We start from the raw sequence: 21,526 nt of genomic DNA, 5'->3' as shown, positions 1-21,526 counted from the left end.
CATTTGTGGAAACATCTTTTCCATTCTAGTCAGTGTATAAAGGTACCTAACAGGCACCTCTGGGCATATATCCTAAACTTGAGATTTTGTTGCATATCTGGAGCCAGAAATATTTCCCTCCACTCTTGCTGAGAGAAAAGTTGATTCATATGTTCTTCCCAATTCTGTATAATTTTATCACTTAGTTTTGTACCTCTTTCATACTACTTTATATGGTCTGTGACTCAGATGTTCATCATGTTTCACTGTTGTAGTCATTACACTTGGGTTATCCTGCTAGCAGGCTACTCGCAGTCGGCCTGAATTTCAAAGTCCTGGTCCGGCGTCAGTTGCTATCACCTCTTCCCTGACGTCAGTGCGCCAGGGGTATATAAGATGCAGCCAACGCCATTTTCTTCAGTCTTTCTTGCTGCACGGTGCCCAAAGCAAAGCAGTTTGCAAGTGCCGGTCGGCCGACTCCTGAGATTTTCAAAATTGAATTTCAGATCCAAAGTCTTCAATAAAGCTAAGTACCTCATTGGGGAAACTTTTTCTTGCTCCAGACCGATGTCAGTAAAAGTTAACAACTGTATTTCTTGTGAGAAGCAAATACCTCATAAGGATTTTCATTCTTACTGTATTCCTTGCCTAGGCCCTGACCACGACTTTGCTAGATGTCGGTTTTCTGCTAGATTTAACCAACGCGCTATTAAGCGTCAGTTCAATTTTGCTTTCCATTACTTTGGCCGACGGTTTAACTATATAATGCCGTCGGAACAGCCAATGACCAGAGTTCATAAAAAGCGCAAGGAAAAAGAAAAGGACAGGCATCCGAGGTCCAAAACCGACGACGAAGCCTCTTCTAGGCCAGTCGCCGGTTCTCAGTGAGGCACTTTCGCAGCCCCTGACACCCGCTACCTCAGAGCCACAGGCCGCCTCCAACTCCCACGTGGAGACAGCTAGGCCTCTGGAAATTCAAGGTATTGGGCCTACGGAAACTATTCCCTCAGATGGGTCCAGAGCCGCTGAGCAGGCATTGGCTTCCGAGGGTGTTTTCAGACCTACACAGCTTTCTATCAAGACCACTTTAGCAACCAAGGCAAAATCTAAAACACCTTTAAAGACAAAGAAACAAGAACAGCATTCTCCTGGACAATCATCCATGCCTAAGAAACAGATGCTTAAAATGGCCGAGGAACTAATTACTTTGATCAGGGGTTCCCATCCCCCTCCTGATAAAAGGCCTAGGCAAGACACTGATTATGATTCCTCTGACCAGGTTTCTTTTTCATCTGATTCCTCTTCAGAACAGGGATGGTCCCATCCTCCCTATGAGGACTCTGATGCTGAAGAATCTATCCCTTCAGTCTCTCCTCCTGAGGGCTATTCTTTTGGGGAAACCCTGCACACCATGAGGGAGCATTTCCACTGGGAGAGCCAGAATTATTCAGAATCCAAGAAAAGGCTCAGAGACTTTCTTTTATTGCCTCAACACAGACCTCTTGCTATTCCTCCTGTGCTAGACATTGTAGATGATGTATTTTCTGAGTCCAGTCTGTCTCCTGATTCTTTGCCCCCTGCACCAGTTAAGCCAGATAGGTATTACAGGGTTCCAGATTCACATAAATTTCTTTATAAAAACCCTGCTGCTGACCCAGAAACTATATCTCAGGGTCCCAAAGGGGTCAAGGCTTCCATTGCAAAAAACCCTGTTCCCGCTGATAGGGATTCCAGAGGACTGGACAGATGGAGGAAAAAAAGTTTACACCTCTGCTACTTTAGCTGTAAGGACTTTAAACTGCCAGTTTCACATGCTTAAATATCAGCAATACCTAATGTCTCTGCTAAAACAGAAAATGCTGACAAACTCTGAATGTCCTGAAAACAAGGAAATGCAGGATTTATTGCATGCAGCTGAACAAGTGGGAAAGCATACTTTGCAATGTGGTTTTGATTCACTAGAGGCTTCTTGCAGGGCCACATTTACAGGCTCTGTCATTCGAAGGCATGCTTGGTTAAAGGAACAGAGTCTGCCTGATCATGTTAAAGCAAAATTATTGGATGCTCCATTACAGCATGATACTTTGCTTGGTGTTAAGGCAGAAGAGGTGTTAAAGAAAATGGAGGATAAAGCTAAATCAATGCAGACAGTAAAGGATTTCTTACAGGTTCAGCCACCCAGATTTAGCAGGAACTGGCCTTCTAAGAATTGGTCCTTTCCAGTGTCAGACAGGCCACAAAGAGGCAGATACAGACACCCTAGAGGCAGATCTCAGCCCCAAGGCTCATACAGGCCTAAACAATGGGGTGCTTCAGCCTCCAAAGGCAGAGAAGACAAATCACAACCATATAGGAAACAGCCCCAATGACTTCCCACTACCAATGCCAAGCACTTACCTTTTGGCAGCACCCTTAGGGGGAAAACTAGCACTTTTCTCACAAAATTGGCACATGATCACCCAGGACAAATGGGTACTGAATATTGTTTCTTAGGGCTACAGGTTCCACTTTCAAACCTTCCCAAGGGCAAAAGGTATGCCAGACCTGCCAAACAATCAATGGGCAGAGGCACAAAAACAAATTTAATCTCTCATGGACATGAGGGCTATTCAAAGAGTACCACAGCAAGAGCAGGGGCAAGGATTTTACTCAAGATTTTTCTTGGTACCCAGAAAGGACAAAGCCTGGAGACCAATACTGGACCTGTCTACTTTAAATACTTTTCTGGATGTTCCAAAATTCAAAATGTTGACACTGCAGCAACTTCTGCCTATGCTGGGCAAGAAGGCTTAGCTCATAACTTTGGACCTCAAAGAGGCATACCTGCATGTCCCAATCAGACAATCTTGCAGAAGATACCTCAGATTCATAGCTGGCTCAATGCACTACCAATTCTCTGCACTGCCCTTTGGCTTATCTACTGCACCCAGGGTCTTCACAAAATGCCTGGCACCAGTAATTGCATTTTGCTGACAAAGAGGAATTCAAATATATCCCTGCTTGGACGACTGCCTTATTCAAACAGAGAGCAAGGACATTCTACTAAAGCATCTGGCATTTGTAAAAAGATTACTAATTTGCCTAGGGTACACAGTAAACAAAAAGAAATCAAAGCTAGTGCCTCTCAAGAGATAATATTCCTGGGTGCAAGCTTAAATACAACTGCCCAGATGGCTTATCTCACGCCAGACAAACAAAGGCAACAGACTCTTTACTTCCAAATGATGGCAACAAAAACCCAGTTACCTGCAAGAAAAATTCTGCAGGCTTTGGGCTTCATGGCATCCTGCATTTTGCTTATTCCATATGCAAGACTGCATATGAGGAAACTACAATGGTATCTAAAAAGTGTTTGGACTCAACATTGCTACAGCCTGGAAACAATAATTACTCTCATTCCTTGCCTGCAACAGGAGTTTCGATGGTCGGCACTGGCCTGTCACCACAACAAGGGACAGCCATTCAATTTACCCACAGCCAGGCAGACACTAACAACAGATGCATCGGATTATGCCTGGGGGGCACACATGGCGGGAAAATGTATTCGGGGCATGTGGCCCACAAGCCAAATGCATCTTCATATCAATCAAAAAGGGATGCTAGCTGTACAAAATGCCATGACAGCCTTCAAGGATCTACTGCATCCAGGACAACTATTGCTAAAGACGGGCAATACTACAGTCATGTGGTACATAAACAAGCAAGGGGGCACACATTCCTACCCCCTCTGCAGGCAAGCCATGACTTTGTGGAACACAGCATTAACCTATCAAGTGCATCTGCAAGCACAATTCCTGCCAGGAAAGACAAATACTCTGGCAGACAAACTAAGCAGAAACCTCATGGACCCTCATGAGTGGAAACTAGATCCACAAGTCTTCAGCATGATAACAAGGAAATGGGGATGCCCAGACATAGATCTATTTGCCTCCCCTCACAACTGCCAACTACAGAGATTCTGCACAAGGACTTATCACACACAAGCATGGAAGGTGGATGCTCTATCATTCAGCTGGAAAGCCCTGACAGTTTATGCCTTTCCTCCACTGCCTCTCCTCCCCAAGGAACTCCTAAAGGTCAGACATGAGAAGCCAAAAATGATTCTGATTGCCCCAGACTGGCCACGCCAGCACTGGTACACAATCCAAAAGAGCTTGTCTCAAGCCCCAGCCTGGACTTTACCTCAAATTCCTCATATTCTGACCCAACAAAACAATCATATCCTGCACAGCCAACACCGAACCTTAAATCTGGCTGCATGGCGAATAATATAATCACTCAGAACACACCTCTCTCTAAAGCAGTTATGGATGTCATTTTGGAAGCCAGGAGGCCCAGCACCAGAAAATCTTATGCAGAAAAATGGAAGAGATTCTGTGCTTGGAATCAGGCACAAGGAACTGAACCACTTGTTCCAAATATATCTCAGATTTTACAATACCTAACTGAGATGCTGGACAAAGGCCTATCCTTCTCATCAGTTAAGATCCATGCCTCTGCCATTTCAGCTCATTGCAATACGGAACCACCTATTTTTTCACATCCACTGCTAAGGCAGTACCTCAGAGGGCCCAAAAACGTAAGACCCCCAAGGAGAGCACCAATACCTACATGGGACCTCAATTTTGTCTTGGAAAAGCTCACACTGCCTCCTTTTGAGCTAGCCAATACAGCTGAGATAAAATTCTTATCATGGAAAACAGCTCTGCTCCTAGCAATAACTTCAGCAAGAAGAGTCTCAGAGTTACAGGCATTAATGGCAGTGGAACCTTTTATCATTTTCCATCCGGACAGGGTTTCTCTAAGGACAAACCCAACATTTTTTCCAAAGGTAGTATCCAGTGTGGCTCTTAACCAAACCATTCATTTGCCTACTTTTTATCCAAATCCCCAGAATAAAGGGGAGAGACTTCTGCATTCTTTGGACATACACAGGCAGTTACGCTTCTACTTGGACAAAACTAAAGCTTTCAGGAAGACTGAGCAACTTTTAGTGGCATATGCTGCAGGATCACAAGGAAAGGCTATCTCAATGCAGACTATTTCAAAATGGATAGGACACTGCATTCATTTCTGCTATGCACAGCATGGCAAATCAGTGCCTAAGGGCATTAGGCCACATTCGACCAGGGCAGCAGCCACATCAGCAGCCTTTCTCAGAGGAGTACCAACCAAGGAAATTTTGGAGGCTGCAACTTGGAGTTCAGTGCACACTTTTACCAAGCACTACCACTTACCTCTTTACTCTAAATCCAGAGCAGGCTTTGCCAGTGCAGTTCTGCAGGGCCTCATAGCCACTCCTAATTCTATTTAGACCCAGTCGCCCAACCTCAGCTTTGGGATTCAACCCAAGTGTAATGACCGCAACAGTGAAACACAATGAACATAGTACAGCTGTGTACCTACCATAAATGTAGATGTTCAAGTGTATTCACTGTTGCAGTCCAGGTTACCCACCCACCATCCACCTTTCCTTGCTGGGACTTATCTGTACTTCTCTATTCTATACAACCTATGTGGTGTATTTGCTTGTAGATGAAGGTATTGTTTATTTTAGTGTATGCTTTTTATAAGCAATGTTTTTAGCCTACCCTTTTGGGGGCATCTGACATCTGGGGCAAGAAAAACTGAAGAAAATGGCGTTGACTGCATCTTATATACCCATGGTGCACTGACGTCAGGGAAGAGGCAACAGCAACCGACACTGGACCAGGACTTTGGAATTCAGGCCAATTGCGGGTAGCCTTGCCAGCAGGATAACCCAAGTGTAATGACTGCAACAGTGAATACACTCGAACATCTACATTTATGGTAGGTACACAACTGTACTTTTTACCTTCTTTGCTCTCTCTGTCCCTGCTTCCACCAGGAGTTGAACTAAAGGTGGTTTCAAATGATAATCACTGCCTTTTCTTACTGTTTTTCTTCATTCTACTGATAGACCCAGTTATGCTAATATATACTTCTCCTGTAGTTGATAAATTTGCTTAGTTTCCTCCCAAGGCATTATATCCTATTCTGTCCATAACTGGTCCCAGTACCTGATTTTTTTTTTAAATTTTATTGCCGTTCCTATGGAGGGGGCCTATTTGATTTCCCTTTTTTGGCACCTCTAACTTCATTAACATAGCCTATAGACACAACCTATTACTCCCAATATTTCAGGCCTTTTGTTTCAAATGTTCTGTGGACAAAACCCTCAATATAGCTTAATCCATATTTATTGGGCATATCGCTGTCCTTTAGCATGACCCGACCTCTTTACTTAACCCAGCTGCTTCCAACCCTTTGTTTCCTGTCTTCATTTTCCATCTGACCTCATAGTTGTATGGCTGAGTTAAATATAACAGTCTAATATTGGTGGATTTGAAAGAATCTTCCAGATTCAAGTGTCCTAGTCTTCCTTGCTCCTTCAGTAATATTAACTTTTCCAATTTTACACTCTCCCTTCTAGACTCCTAAAATAAGGTTTTTATTTCATTTTTCATTGTGTGTCACAGCTTATACACTGGTTGATAAACATAAGCCACTCCCAGCTAGTGGTGCCAGGACAGTTTCCCTATTCATTCATAAATAACAATCTGAAGTTGTTAATCTTCTTCCTATTCATCACTGATGGGTTCAGTTCCGAGCCCTTGGAACCGAGTCGGCCTCATACCAAGCTTGCATGCACCAAAAACTCTCGAGCTAAGCTGCTACCCACAATGCCCTTTGCTCAGTTACCTCAGATCTCGTTTGCTGTGCAGCCATATAGCAGGTTTTTACCGAGCTCTCCAGCTAAGTGATTTTTTTCTGATACATTTACAAGTTTTTGTAAACATTTTTTTTCTGTTTATAATCTGTTCTTGATACCTATATTGTTTCAGCTCTACCCACAGGTATCTCTTTCTTACCATTGTTGGTATTTTCTAACTTTCTACCCTTGTAGTATCTTATTACCATTGTTGGTATTTCCTCTCTTTCTTCTTCATTTCCTCCACTTTCCTCACTCTTTCCCTTTTATGTGAGGGTGTGTTCTGGGATGTCTGAAAAGAAGGGAACTACGGGGTTAAAACACTGCTCTTCTTGCAGTGGTAAACTGCCGAATAGTGACCTCCATGAAGAGTGTGTGTACTGTTTGGGGGTTCTGCATTTGTCAGCAAAACCCCCATGTGATATTTATGTTAGCTTCAGTCAGCGAATGCTGAATGAACATCGTAACAAACTGATTTTGAAGGGCCTACTTGCTTCACCTTTTTCAGAGGCTATTTCTGTGATGGAGGTCTCATCCCCTCCTTCTGTGGACAAGAAACATCCTCACTCGGACCACTCTTCACCAGCCAGTGACAGAGGTAAAAGTCATAAACACAAGGCCCATAAGTCCTCCTCAGAGCACCGTTCTGCCTCCTCGGTTCTGACTACTACATCGGCTCTGAGCTTGGCTCCAGCAAAGCTTACCGAGGTCACCTCGTCGGCACCCACCCCGACACCAACGACTGTGGCACTGTCTACTGCCTCAGTTCCGATCAGCTTATCTGTTTCTGTCACGGCACTGACAATGCCCATTTCTGCTCCAATATCAGTTCCGACAACTTCCTCAGAACCGTTTTTGTCATCCACCCCTGTTGTAACCTTAGCTCCAAGCCTGTTCATGGCTCCAACCATACCATTGTTGCTGGGTTCGAAATTGGAAGCATTGGTGCTGTTCTGTGATATACCACGGGCCTGATATTCATTGACTGTGGACGTGTTTACCGGACAAACCTGCAGCCCCTTTTTGGACTGGCCTGATTCCCCTTCAGGGGCATCGGTGAGATCCACCAGGAGCCTTTCCGAATTGGATGTGGTGCACCTTTTTGACCAGCTGTTGACCGCCAGGGGAATTTCAAATCCGTCTAGACCCTATCCCACTCTAGGCTTTGGGTCTATTACTCCAGCAACCCCTACTTATTCTCCTCCCTTGGATCCCTCGGTTCCAAGGCTCATTTATCCAACTCTTTCTAGAGGACTCCCTTCCTTAGCACTGACAATGACACTGTCTGAGCCCCCAAGACCCCTCTGGGTGTCGGTTCTGTCGGAACCCACCCTTCCTCAATCTCATGCTTGGGGGGGGTGGAACCTATGGTTTCGGTCTCAGTTCCGATGGTATTGTTGGCCCCGACTTCAGATCTGAGGGTGACTACCACTCCGAGTCTGCTTGAGGCTCAGTCCCCAGGGGCAGACCATCTGGAGCGGGGTGTGACCTTGGTTCCGATTTTGTCTTCTTTGGTTCTGGGCTCCCACTCCTCTTCGGGTGGGCCCACTTTCCCGGTGATGGAGAGGGTGCTTGCTTCTAGCAAGCCTCCTCTGTTGGTTATTCCCCCAGTTCCTTCTGAGCCACAGCTGTCAAAGGCCACCCCCCCAGGAATCCGGGAGCACAACGCCCAGGAAACCCCTATCCAGGGTATTTCCCTTTCTGAGTCTTCTTCGGATGCTCCCACCAAAGAATCGCCTCAGAAACGGGTGTGTAAGAGGAAACACATGGACTCCCCAGAGGAGTACCTCATGGAAGATATGGACCACGATGATGGGGAAGGGTTCCCATGGTCACTCCTTTGGAGACATCATGGAGATCTTGAAACAGAGGGGTGACTGGAAGTCCTCTAACCCTTCCTCGGAGGAATCCATATTCCTGCAGGCCTTTCGCTCTCGGCCCTCTTCTTCTTGGGTGACCCCCCTGCCGATGAGTTGGTTAAACTCACCGTGCAACAGGCATGGAAGAACCCTGACTCCATTGAGGCCATTCCCGGGAGATCAGACAAGGTACTCTCCCCTCCAGAGGATCAACCCCATTGATCTAGAGGTTTGCCAGTGGACACTATGGTGGTGATGGCAGCCATGAAAATGGACCTTGCAGAAGAGAGTCCTGCTGTTCACCCACCCAACAGAGAATCCCAGGCAGTGGACAGGTTAGGGAAGTGAGTTTTTGCATCAGCGACCTTTACAGTTTCTGAACTTTTTGGCACATTTTACGAGGCTGCAGAGAGATCCTATCTCCGACTCTCTGGAACCCTCAAGGGCCAAGTATCAGATGGAGCATGAGATAAGGTTGCTTCCCAACTTGCCACCCTAGAATCAATATCTAATTCATCCATGAGGTTGCTGTCACACACAACCGAAGGAGCAGCTAGAGCTGCGGATGCAGGCATAGTCATGAGACGCCACACCTGGATGCATATTTGTGACCTCGCGGTCTCCCTCAAGTCTTCCTTTCTAAATGCCCCTATCCAGCCATCAGCTGTGTTCGGTGCTAAGGTCAAGGATACATTAGCCAGGTGCAAGCAAGACGGGAAGACCTTGTCTGCTATTGGCTTACACTTTTCCAAACCTCAGTGTTCCTTCTCCAGGAATCAGAGGAGTGGGAAGATGTGGCACAAGAAGTCTCAAGGTCCTTTCTGAGATGACACATGGTGAGGACTCCTCCAGAGACAGAGGAGGTTCCAATAATGGAAGATGTCCCTTTTGGGGCAGAGGGGGTCCCTGGACCCAGGGCTCCAGAGATTATTTCTCTGGTAGACCATATCAGTGCTCCTGAGGTGCTGCCCAATTGCTTTCCTCTGGAAGCAATCGGGTGCGTTTTTTTCTGCACCAAGCTGCCTGGCTCTCCATTACAAATGATCAGTGGATGCAGAGAATCATTACCAGAGGCTACCATATTCCCCTAATAGCTTATCCAAGACCTCCAAAATCCCTTACCGATGTTCCATCCAGTCAAAGGAGGAGGCAGCTTCCAAAATATGAAAGCTATGTCAAAAACGAGACATCCAACAGGTCCCCCCCCCCCAGATCAGTGTGGATCAGGGTTCTACTCAAAATTCTTTTTGGTGCCAAAGAAAACGGGACTGGAGGCTCATTCTGGATTTCAGCCAACCAAACAAATCGGTAGTTCAGACCAAATTCCACATGGTCATGATTCAAACATTCCTCCCATTTCTGTGGGAGGGTGTGTGGATTTGCTCATTTGATCTCCGGAATGCGTATTACCATATCAAGAGAGACAAGTGCTCCAGGAGCCTCCTTCACTTCTGGTTGGGAACCAATCACTACCAATTCAGAGCCCTGCCTTTCGGTCTCTCAATGGCCCTCAGAGTGTTCACGAAAATGCCTTGCAGTGGTAACAGCTCATCGAGACTTCAGGGATTCCAGGTGTTTCCATACCTAGACAATTGGATCCTCTCCACCCCCAACAAGCGTCTTCTGGTCAGGGCCCTCCACTACACCCTGGTTCTAGGGGAGTCACTAGACATCACTATACACTGGGAGAAATCCAACCTTCAACCCTCACAACAACTGGAATTCATAGGGGCAATATTCAACACCCAGTCAAGCCTGATCTCACTTCCTCTCCACAGGCTTCAGAGACTAAGAGCACAAGTTCAAGTGATACTCTGTCAAAGAAAGGTGTCTGCAAGGGAAGCCCTCCAAGCCTTAGGATCTATGGCTGCAGCCATCCTTATAGTTCCCTTAGCCAGTCTACACATGAGATTACTGCAATGGCTCCTTCAGGCCAAGTGGATACCCAATCTTCACCCCTGAGCTCACAGATTCTCATCACCAACACTTGAAAATTAGATCTCCTCTGGTGGATGAGTACGGATGAAAATCTTTGGTGTTGCCCCTTCCAGTCTCCCCAGCCCAGCACCACCATGACCACGGATGCTTCCCTGATGGGGTGGGGGGCCACTTCCAGGAAAAGTAAGTCCAAGGAATGTGGTCTGATGTAGAGGTCAACTTGCATATCAATGTCCTGGAGTTAAGAGCGTGCTATTGGCATTGCAAGCTTTTCATCTGCTCCTTCTGTCCAGAATGATTGCTGTCCAGTCGGACAACATGTCCATGGTCTGGTACATAAACAAACAGGGAGGGACCAAATCGTACCCCCTATGTTGCAAAGCCATGAGAATCTGGCAGTGGGTGATAGCTTCCAACCGCTTTCTGATCACAACTCATATCCCGGGGAGCTCCAATATGATTGTGGACAGGCTGAGCAGATGCAGTCTTCATCCTCATGAGTGGTCTCTCAACCCGAGTGTGGCGGTGGAAATTTTCAGCCATTGGGGCCAGCCATGCTGTGACCTTTTCACCTCTCCATCAATCACAAAGTGCAGCAGATACTTTGCCCTCTTTCCCCCTCTTGGGGAGTCACCGAGAAATGCTTTGTTCCATGATTGGCCCACGGGTCTCCTTTATGCTTATCCTCTGATTCCTCTAATTCCCCTTGTTCTAAGGAAAGCTATTCAGTTGAGAAGCAAAGTGATCCTCATTGCCCCATTCTGGCCTCGTCAAGTGTGGTTTCTCTTCCTTCAACCTCATCTGTTACAACCTCCTTGGATCCTAGACACTCATCAGGACCTCATATCTCACCCACAAGGGCTGACTCACCTGAATCTGTCCACTCTCAAGCTGACAGCTTGGTTTCTCCACTTCCGTTAGTTGCCATGCAGGAAACCTTCTCCTCACCCATCCATGATATTATCTTGGCCTCTCATAAACCATCCACCAGGACACTTTACAGGGACAAATAGAAAAGATTATCTATTTGGTCATGTAATCAGAAGCTAGACCCATTTTCAACCCCTGTAGCCACTATTCTTCATTATCTGGCTGAACTGTTCAACAATGTGGCCTCAGCTTCCACCATTCAAGTCCATCTAGCAACTGTTTCCAACTTTCATAACAGGTCTGATGGAGTGCCACTTATTTCCTCTCGCCTTTGCAAGACCTTCCTCAAGGGTATTTTCCACAGCTGGCCTCCCATCAGACAGCCAGTGGAGGCATGGAATCTGTCCTGGGTTCTGCAGTCTCTTTCTCTGCCTCCTTTTGAGCCGGCTGTGACATGTGATCTAAAATTTCTGTCATGGAAATCCTTATTTTTGGTGGCTATAACGTCAGCCAGAAGAATTTCTGAATTACAAGTATTATGTATCAAGAGCCCTTATCTGATCTTTCATAAGGACAGAGTATCACTTCATACTAACCCATCCTTTCTCCCCAAAGTGGTTTCTGATTTTTTGATTAACCAGTCCATTGAGCTCCCTGTGTTTTGCCCAAATTACTCTAACAAGGGGAGAATACTGCCTACATTCCTTGGATTTTCATAGACAATAACGTTTCTATCTGGACAGAACTAAATCCTTTCGCAAGTTGGACCAGCTTTTCATTTCCTTTGTGGGTCCTAGAATGGGAGGCGCAGTATCGAAAGTTACTTTGTCTAAATGGTTCAGGGATTGCATTGCCTTCACATATTCACTTACGGAAGGATCTAAGCCTGGACAAATCAAAGCTCATTGAACTAGGGCTATTGCAGCATCTGTTGCCTTCCGCTCTAGGACCTCCATGGATGACATTTGTGCAGCTGCCATTTGGGCTAAGCCCCACACTTTTATCAAGCATTACAAATTGGATCTGATCTCCAGGGGAGGAGCAACCTTTGGTTCAATGGTTCTCATGAATGTTCTTCCATAAAGGCCACCCAGGTTCTCCAAGTAGCTGGGGACTCAGTCCCATCTGTGATGAATAAGAAGAAGATTAACAACTTCATATAAAGAAGTTATGTCTTACTATAACATTCCATCTGAGTTGTTGATCTTCTTCCAGTCTTTACACCCACCCACCGACCCCCTCCTAAGGTTCCTGGTGGATCTTGTGGGTCTTTGTGGTGTATTAGGGTTTCTGTGCAGAGATGGCCTCTGACTTATTTCTTATTCTATATGTTGCATGCAAACTCGATAGGAGGTAAGTGAGTAAAGGGCATTGTGGGTAGCAGCTTAGCTCAAGAGATTTTGGTGCAGGCAAGCTTGGTATAAGGCCGAATTGGTACTGAGGGCTCAGAACCGAACCCATCAGTGATGACTGGAAGAAGATCAACAACTCAGATGGAACGTAATGGTAAGACATAACTTCTTTTTTTCCATTCCATCAGACTACTATATATTTTTCACACCATGTCTTCCCACATATCATTAGCTACCTGCATTACATCCTCTTATAGCCAAACTCCCAAGTATTTCACTTTCCTTTGCCCCCAGAAGAATGCAATGTCTGCACCAAGTTAGGTAAAGGGCATAGCTCATCACTATGTCTGCACCAAGTAAGGTACTGGGTGAATCTCATCACTATGTCCACACTCAGGTATGTACTGGGTGTAGCTCATCACTATATCTGCACCCAGATATGTACTGGGTGTAGCTAATCACTATGTCTGCACCCACGTATGTGCTGGGTGTAGCTGACAACTATGTCTACACCCAGGTATTTACTGAGTGTAGCTCATCACAATGTCTGCACCTAGGTATGTACTAGATGTAATTCATAGGTTCATAGGTTCATACTAGGCTATCTGCCCTAGGGCATTTATAAGCCTAGCCAGAATGTGTTTGGCTTTCGCCACCCATTTTAAATTAATTTTGCTATGCCATTTTTTGAGGTTAGTATACTCTGCCTCTGTCTAACAGTGACACAGAAGTGATACCCGGGGTAAACCTACGATCTCCCATCCACTCATCAAGATTCCTCTTGAAGAGAGTCAATGAGGGACTCTGCCTAACCTGGACTGGGATTTTATTCCAGAGTGAAGGGAGCCTCTGGGTTATGAATCTGTCCCTCCAGCATGTCCTATTTATTTCAGTGCTGAGGTTCAAGTCTCTCGAGCATGTAGCTCGATGGGATTTGGATTTTCTGAGGTGCAGCATGTCCATTAATTCCGGGTTGGACATGGCTTTATACATCAGGCATAGATCGCCTCTGAACAGGCAGTATGCCACTGAGTAGAGCTGAAGTTTCTTTAACCGGGCAGCATATGGCATCTGTTTGAGCCCTTTGATCCTCTTGGTGAGGTACTTTTGGGGTCTTTCCAGTTGCTGCAGGTGTCTGGTAAGGTACATCCAAAAGGGGCATTGTACTCAATTATGGGCCTGATGAGGGATGAGTAAAGAGGCACGATGACCTCCCCTGATCTACATGTGAATCCCTTCATGATTAGGTGGGCTATATAAAATGTTTTTCTAACCACTTTGGCCACGTGGTTGTCAAATGAGAGATTGCTATCAACTTGGGTCCCCAGGTCCCTAATTACTTCTTCTGTACTTAATGGATTACCACCTATGTGGTAATTTGTGGGCACTTTGTTTTTGCCAAAGGGGATGACTATACACTTTTTGGCATTTAGCTTGAGGCCATGGCTCTGGCACCAGTTGTCTGTTTCTATGAGGCCCTTTTGGAGGATGCTTGTGTCGGCTGGAGAGTAGATTATGGCACCCAGTTTGCAGTCATCTGCGAACTTGGTCAGCCACAGTCCTTCCGTGTTGGCCTGTACCTCCGAGAAATATATACCGAACAAGAGAGGTCTGAGGACTGAGCCTTGTGGGACACCACTTGTAACTGGTTTGGAGTCTGACATGGCTCCAGCAATTCTAACCATGTGGGTTCTGTCCTTGAGCCAGTTTGCAATCCATCTAGTGACATAGGGGTTTATATTTAAGCTGGTGAGCTTATCTATAATGCCCGAGTGGGGTATTGTATCGAAGGCTTTTGCGAGGTCCAGGTAGGCTGTGTGGACCACCTTCCCCTCGTCAATGGCCTTGGTGATTGTCTCAAAGAAATCAACCAGGTTTAAGAGGCAGGATCTGCCCTTAACAAAGCCGAACTGGGTAGGATCCAGTGTCTGTAGGTCCCCAATATCTTTATTTATGAGGTCCACGATGATCCTTTCCATAACTTTGCAGACCAAGCTAGTCAGGCTTATAGGGTGATAGTTTCCAGGATCCGTTGAGACACCACCTTTATGGAGAGGGGCCACTGTTGCTGTACGCCACTCTTTGGGCACATATCCTGTAGTAAGGCTGAGAATGAACAGTAGTTTTATGTTTGGGTTTAGCTCTTCTTGGAGTACATGTAGGATGCAGCCCGGGACACCGTCTGGTTCCATTGATGCTGTGTTTTTTGCTTTGGAGAGGGCGGCTCTTACCTGAGCATCTGAGATGTCAGTTGGGCAGCACTCTGCTGGGATAGATATTTACCCTTTTGGTAGGGAGGGGGGGAGAAGTTTGCGCTGAACCTGTCAGCTAGGATGTTGGCAATGTCTGTGGGTTCAGTGTATTTTTTGTCATTTTGGACTAATTCTGAGCATATCTGGGAATTACCACCCAGGTTCCTAACATAACTAAAGAAAGCCTTGTGATTATCCTTAGTGTCCTGTGCAATTTTTCTCTCGAAGCTGGCCTTAGACAATTTTATGAGTGCCCGTAGTTTTTTGCTAATACTGATCAGTGATGCCTTCCCTTTTTAGGATTTTGCTCTATCATTTAGTAGCTTCCTCCTTCTATTGTATAGTTTGTTTATGGCTGGGGTCCACCAGACAGAGCGTCTGCCTTTGGAGGATTGGGTCTTGGTTTTATTTGGGATCGCATGATCCATGCATTCCTGAAGGTGTTCATAGAATGCGTTTATAAAGGATTCTGCGGTCTGGGCAGTATTTTCCACAGGCCCGGGGACTTTGAATGATTCCACCTCGGTTTTGAGGAGTGTGAAATTTGCTTTAGAGAAGTTTTTCACTGTGGTTTTCTGGGCAGGGGGTGGGGTTGGGATGTGAATATCCAGTGAGATTAGTTTATGGTCTGATCTTACCAGTGAGGGATACACTTCTGGTCTGGAGCATAGAGTCCCCATGTTGGTGATGATCAGGTCCAGTATGTTTTCCCCTCTTGTGGGAGTGGTAACAAGTTGTTCCATAGCATTTGAGTTTATAAATTCTAGGAACCTTTGGGCTAGGGTGTTGGAGCTAGAGTAATGCTCCCAGTCTATGTTTGGGTAGTTGAAGTCGCCCAATATAATGGTGTTTGGAGAGACCTTCATATTTTCCAGTGTTCTCAGAAAGGCTGAGTGGGGTTCCTGGGTTTGGGAGGGTGGTCTGTAGCAGGCTATAAACTGGAAGGCAGTTTTACCCACTGTTAGTTGCACATGGATAGTCTCTGATGCTTCGTGCTTTGCCACCAACCTGGAGGTGTGGGTATCTTTGATGAATATCGATACTCCCCCTCCTTTTGTGGTTCTGTCCAAGTTTTGGGGCCGAAAAGCATGGTATGAGGTATAACCTGGTAGTGCTGGGGTGCTCTCGGGAGCCCTGAACCAGGTTTCTGTTACTGCACAGATATCGATGTTCTCCATGCTAAGGAGAGTTTCGAGTGCGTGCATCTTGAGGTTTAGACTTCTGGCGTTGAGTAGCATTACTGTTAGTTTCTTATCCCTTGTGATACCTATGGAGGTGGGTTTGTCTTTTGAGCCTTGCCTAAAAAAGGCACTATGGGGGTAGCAAGAGCCTTTGCCAATATCCGAAAGCCCAGGGGTGACAGGTGCAAGCCGTCCCTAGTGAAGCATCGTGGCTTGTCGAGCATATCATCCCAAGCTGACAGGCATTGGATCCCCTTTGAATGACACCAATACTTAAGCCAATTGTTGAAATTGATCATCTTGTCTTCATATTGTGGCATCATTCTTGGTGAGGGTAAGATGCTACTCAAGGTCAGGGTCATACCAGCCTGGGCTACATGCTCAGAGAGCTCCTTTATGTCTCTTTTCATGTAGTCCAGGGAGGTACGTCTCAGGTCATTCACACCAGCATGGACAATGACTGAGTCATATTTGTACTTGCCTTGGAGTGACCTGAGTGCTTGTGTTATGTGGCGGATCCTAGCGCCCGACAGGCTGCTCACCGTGACTCTCTCCTTGTTCAGCCTGGTGAGCGGGACGTCAGTGTGCCTGACGATAGAGTCACCTATTACAAGTGTATCAGGTGTGTTGTTTAGTCTTAAGGGTTGTGACTGTTCGGCACACTGGCTTTGTGATATAGTGATATATATCTAACTATATAGATATAGTTCATCACTATGTCTCCACCCAGGTGTGTTGTGGATGTCGCTCATCACTATGTCTGCACCCAGGTATGTACTGGGTGTAGTTCATCACTATTTCTGCACCCAGGTATGTCATGGGTGAATCTCATCACTATGTCTGCACACAGGTATGTACCGGGAGTAGCTCATCACTATGCCTGCACACAGTTATGCATCATGTGTAGCACATCACTATGTCTGCATCCAGATATGTACTGAATGTAGCTCATCACTATGTCTGCACCAAGTTAGGTATTGCATTGAACTCATCACTGTGTCTGCACCAAGTTGGGTACTGGAAGTTCCTCATCACTATGTCTGCACCCAGGTATGTAGTGGGTGTAGCTCATCACTATCTCTGCACCAAGGTATGTACTGGGTGTATCAGCACATTGACTGCACCAGGTTAGATACAGGGTGTTGCTCATCACTATGTCTGCACCCAGGTATGTTTTGGGTGTAGCTCATCACTATGTCTGCTCCCAGGTATGTATTGGATGTATCTCATCGCTATGTCTGCACTTAGGTATGTACTGCGTGTAGCTTATCACTATGTCCACACCAAATTAGGTACTGACTGTTGCTTAAGACTATTTCTGCACCCCAGGTAGGTACTGGGTGTAGCTCATCACTATGTCTGTACCCAGGTATGTACTGGGTGTAGCTCTTCACTGTGTCTGCACCAAGTAAAGTACTGGATGTTGCTCATCACTATGTCTGCACCAAGTAAGGTACTGGGTGTTGCTCATCGCAGTGTCTGCACCCAGGTATGGACTGGGTGTAGCTCATCACTATGTCTACTCCCAGATATGTACTGGGTGTAGCTCATCACTATGTCTGCAACAAGATAACTACTGGGTGTAGCTCATCACTATGTCTACACCCAGGTATGTAATGGGTATAGATGATCACTATGTCTACTCCCAGGTATGTACTGGGTATAGCTCATCACTATGTCTGCACCCAGGTATGGACTGGGTGTAGCTCATCACTATGTCTGCACCCAGGTATGTATTGGGTGTAGCTCATCACTATGTCTGCTCCCAGGTATAGCTTACCACTACGTCTGCAACAAGTTAGATACGAGGTGTTGCTCATCACTATGTGTATGCCCAGTTATGTCCTAGGTGTAGCTCATCACTATATCTGCACCCAGGTATGTACAGGGTGTAGCTGACCACTATGTCTACACCTAGGTATGTACTGGATGTAGTTCATCACTATGTCTCTAGCCAGGTGTGTTGTGGATGTCGCTCATCACTATGTCTGCACCCAGGCATGTAATGGGTGTAGCTCATCACTATGTCTGCACTCAGGTATGTACTGGGTGTAGCTCATCACTGCGATTGCCAGGAATGTACTAGGTGTAGCTCATCAGTATGTCTGCACCCAGGAATTTACTGGGTGTAGCTCATCACTATGTCTGCACACAGGTATGTACTGGGTGAGCTCATCACTATGTCTACATCCAGATATGTACTGGGTGTATCTCATTACTATGTCTGCGTGCAGGTATGTACTGGGTGTAGCTCATCACTGTGTCTGCACCCAGGTATGTACTAGGTGTAGCTCAACACTATGTCTGCACCCAGGTATGTACTGAGTGTAGCTCATCACTATGTCTGCATGCAGGTATGTACTGGGTGTAGCTCATCACTATACCTGCACCCAGGTATGTATTGGGTGTAGCTCATCATCATGTCTGCGTCCAGATATGTACTGGGTGTAGCTCATCACAATGTCTGCACTCAAGTATACACTGGGTGTAGCTCATCACTGTGTCTGCACCCAGGTATGTACAAAGTGTAGCTCAGCACAATGTCTGCACCAGGTTAGATAGGGGTGTTGCTCATCACTATGTTTGCACCCAGGTATGTACTGGGTGAGCTTATCGCTATGTCAGCACCCAGGTATTTATTGGGTATAGCTCATTATTATGCCTGCACTCAGGTATGTACTGGGTGTAGCTCATAACTATTTCTGCATCCAGGTATGTACTGGGTGTAGCTAATCACTATGTCTGCATCCAGGTATGTAATGGGTGAAACTCATCACTATATCTGCACCCAGGTATGTACTGGGTGTAGCTCATCACTATGTCTGCACCCAGGCATGTACTGGGTGTAGCTCATCACTATGTCTTCACCCAGGTATGTACTGGGTGTAGCTCATCACTATGTCTGCACCCAGGTATGTACTGGGTGTAGCTCATCACTATGTCTGCACCCAGGTATGTACCAGGTGTAGCTCATCACTATGTCTGCACCCAGGTATGTACCAGGTGTAGCTCATCACTATGTCTGCACCCAGATATGTACTGAATGTAGCTCATCACTATGTCTGCACCAAGTTAGGTACTGCGTGTAACTCATCACTGTGTCTGCACCAAGTTGGGTACTGGGTGTTGCTCATCACTATGTCTGCACCCAGGTATGTACTGGGTGTAGCTCATCACTATGTCTGCACTCAGGTATGTACAGGGTGTAGCTCAGCACAATGTCTGCACCAGGTTAGATAGGGGTGTTGCTCATCACTATGTCTGCACCCGGGTATGTTTTGGGTGTAACTCATCACTATGTCTGCTCCCAGGTATGTACTGGGCATAGCTCATCACTATGTCTGCATGCAGGTATATACTGGATGTAGCTCATCACTATGTCTGCACCTAGGTATGCACTGGGTATAGCTTATCACTATGTCCCCACCAAATTAGGTACTGACTGTTGCTTAATACTATTTCTGCACCCCAGGTATGTACTGGGTGTAGCTCATCACTATGTCTGCACCCAGGTATGTAGTGGGTGTAGCTCATCAATATGTCTGCCCAGAATTATGTACTGTGTGGAGGTCATCACTATATCTGCCCCAAGTTATGTACTGGGTGTAGCTCATCACTTTGTCTGCACCCAGGTATGTACTCGGTGTCACTCATCACTATGTCTGCACCCAGCCATGTACTAGGTATGGCTCATCACAATATCTGCACTCAGGCATGTACTGGGTGTACCTCATCACTATGTCTGCACCCAGGTGTGTACTGCGTGTAGCTCATCACTGTGTCGGCACCCAGGTAGGTAGTGAGTGTAGCTGATCACTATGTCTACACCCAGGTATGTAGTGGGTGTATCTCATTACTATGTCTTCACCCAAGTGTGTACTGGGTGTAGCTCATCACTATGTCTACTCCCAGATATGTATTGGGTGTAGCTCATCACTATGTCTGCAACAAGATAGGTACTGGGTGTAGCTCATCACTATGTCTACACCCAGGTATGTAATGGGTATAGATGATCACTATGTCTACTCCCAGGTATGTACTGGGTATAGCTCATCACTATGTCTGCACCCAGGTATGGACTGGGTGTAGCTCATCACTATGTCTGCACCCAGGTATGTATTGGGTGTAGCTCATCACTATGTCTGCTCCCAGGTATGTACTGGGTGTAGCTCACCACTATGTCTGCAACAAGTTAGATACAAGGTGTTGCTCATCACTATGTGTACGCCCAGTTATGTCCTAGGTGTAGCTCATCACTATATCTGCTCCCAGGTATGTACAGGGTGTAGCTGACCACTATGTCTACACCTGGGTATGTACTGGATGTAGTTCATCACTATGTCTCTAGCCAGGTGTGTTATGGATGTCGCTCATCAGTATGTCTGCACCCAGGCATGTAATGGGTGTAGCTTATCACTATGTCTGCACTCAGGTATGTACTGGGTGTAGCTCATCACTGCGATTGCCAGGAATGTACTAGGTGTAGCTCATCAGTATGTCTGCACCCAGGAATTTACTGGGTGTAGCTCATCACTATGTCTGCACACAGGTATGTACTGGGTGAGCTCATCACTATGTCTACATCCAGATATGTACTGGGTGTATCTCATTACTATGTCTGCGTGCAGGTATGTACTGGGTGTAGCTCATCACTGTGTCTGCACCCAGGTATGTACTAGGTGTAGCTCAACACTATGTCTGCACCCAGGTATGTACTGAGTGTAGCTCATCACTATGTCTGCATGCAGGTATGTACTGGGTGTAGCTCATCACTATACCTGCACCCAGGTATGTATTGGGTGTAGCTCATCATCATGTCTGCGTCCAGATATGTACTGGGTGTAGCTCATCACAATGTCTGCACCCAAGTATGCACTGGGTGTAGCTCATCACTGTGTCTGCACCCAGGTATGTACAAAGTGTAGCTCAGCACAATGTCTGCACCAGGTTAGATAGGGGTGTTGCTCATCACTATGTTTGCACCCAGGTATGTACTGGGTGAGCTTATCGCTATGTCAGCACCCAGGTATTTATTGGGTATAGCTCATTATTATGTCTGCACTCAGGTATGTACTGGGTGTAGCTCATAACTATTTCTGCATCCAGGTATGTACTGGGTGTAGCTAATCACTATGTCTGCATCCAGGTATGTAATGGGTGAAACTCATCACTATATCTGCACCCAGGTATGTACTGGGTGTAGCTCATCACTATGTCTGCACCCAGGCATGTACTGGGTGTAGCTCATCACTCTGTCTGCACCCAGGTATGTACTGGGTGTAGCTTATCACAATGTTTGCCACCAGGTATGTCGTGGGTGTAGCTCATCAGTATGTCTGCACCCAGGTATGTACTGGGTGTA

The 21,526-nt window shown here is 46.2% G+C and overlaps 1 protein-coding gene across 2 annotated transcripts in view; it reads left to right on the top strand.

Annotated features, from left to right (window-relative positions):
- Window positions 1–21,526, top strand: part of LOC122799721 (protein bicaudal C homolog 1-like) — a 1,306,264-nt gene that overhangs the window by 581,221 nt on the left and 703,517 nt on the right. The window lies entirely within an intron of this gene.

This window comes from Protopterus annectens, chromosome 4.part0 (assembly GCF_019279795.1).
Source record: "Protopterus annectens isolate FY-2018-M chromosome 4.part0, PAN1.0, whole genome shotgun sequence".
Taxonomy (NCBI): Eukaryota; Metazoa; Chordata; order Ceratodontiformes; family Protopteridae; genus Protopterus; species Protopterus annectens.
The sequence above is the reverse complement of the archived record's forward strand: the minus strand, read 5'-3'. Positions and strand labels throughout refer to the sequence as shown.